The following is a 1,271-nucleotide window of genomic DNA, read 5'->3' as shown; positions in this document are numbered from 1 at the left end:
TACCAGTGCGGGGCATTATCGTTTTAAGGAGAAAGAATCGAACTCTTGCCTCGACCGTTCAAAACCATCCAAACGTCGTTACTTTGCCCAAATAGAAATTACGGTAATACTATTATTTGCTATTATTTTTCTACATCAACTAAATTCACTTCGATGGGCTTCTTCCTTATCTTCTGGTAGCACCTGCAATACTGGATGTGAGGTATTTCATCGTGCCCCTCGGTTGAGAGAAAATGATAAAAATTCTGTCATTTGAATTTTACAGGGCATATTTGCTGCAGGAACTGATACATCAGCAATCACAACAGAATGGGCTCTGGCAGAATTAATCAACCATCCAAACACATTGCATAAAGCCCAGCAAGAAATTGATTCTGTATAGAAGAATCAGACATTCCAAACCTTCCGTATCTTCAAGCCATGGTTAAAGAGACGTTAAGGCTTCATCCAACAGCGCCATTAATGGTCCGAGAGTCAACCGAAGATTGCACAATTGCGGTATTTAAATCTTGTCTTCAGCATATCCTTTCAGACTGGAGTCATTTTTGGATCAAACATGTAACACGTGCACAATTTTCTAGACTTGAGCACGGGTCTTTTGTCTAGTTCGATAACAATTTTCATCTCGTCTTCAACACATGTTACCACATTCCAGCGAAAACGAGACTTTTCGTCAATGTTTGGGCCGTTGGTAAGGATCCAAAACACTGGGAAAATCCACTGGAATTCTGGCCAGAAAGGTTCTTGAACGATGATGGTACTGTGAAAGCACAGTTAGATGGAAGAGGACAACATTACAATTTGTTGCCATTTGGGAGTGGTCGAAGAGGATGTCCCGGAACTTCTTTGGCTTTGCAGGTTGTTCAGACAACCTTAGCAGCCATGATTCAGTGCTTTGAGTGGAAAGTTGAGGGGAATGAAACTGTGGATATGGAAAAAAGGAACTGGTATAACACTTCCAAAGGCGCATCCTTTAATTTGTTTCCCTGTGGCTAGATATAATCCAATGCCATCTATGTAATTCTTTATATTTAAACTTTGATTGAACATTTGAAAATGGATAAAATCTACTTACAAAATACACATTATTATGTGTTAACAATAATTCCATGTATAATAAACATATCTTTCTACGTATGTATCTGTTGTAAAATATATAAAAATAAGTTTTAATCTTTCAACCATTAAATTTTCAGTTTTAGCAAAATTAAAAATTCTTAATGTTATAGTGTATCTTGTGTGTAAATTGGTTTAATCCCATGAATGTGGGG

At 37.4% G+C, this 1,271-nt stretch overlaps 1 pseudogene; it reads left to right on the top strand.

Annotated features, from left to right (window-relative positions):
• Positions 1–265: 265 nt before the first annotated feature.
• LOC111385731 lies at positions 266–1,021 on the top strand (annotated as a pseudogene).
• Positions 1,022–1,271: the final 250 nt, after the last annotated feature.

Source organism: Olea europaea, unplaced genomic scaffold, assembly GCF_002742605.1.
Source record: "Olea europaea var. sylvestris unplaced genomic scaffold, O_europaea_v1 scaffold32640, whole genome shotgun sequence".
In the NCBI taxonomy this organism is placed as follows: domain Eukaryota; kingdom Viridiplantae; phylum Streptophyta; class Magnoliopsida; order Lamiales; family Oleaceae; genus Olea; species Olea europaea.
Note: the sequence above shows the minus strand (reverse complement) of the source record. Positions and strands in the feature narration are given on the sequence as shown.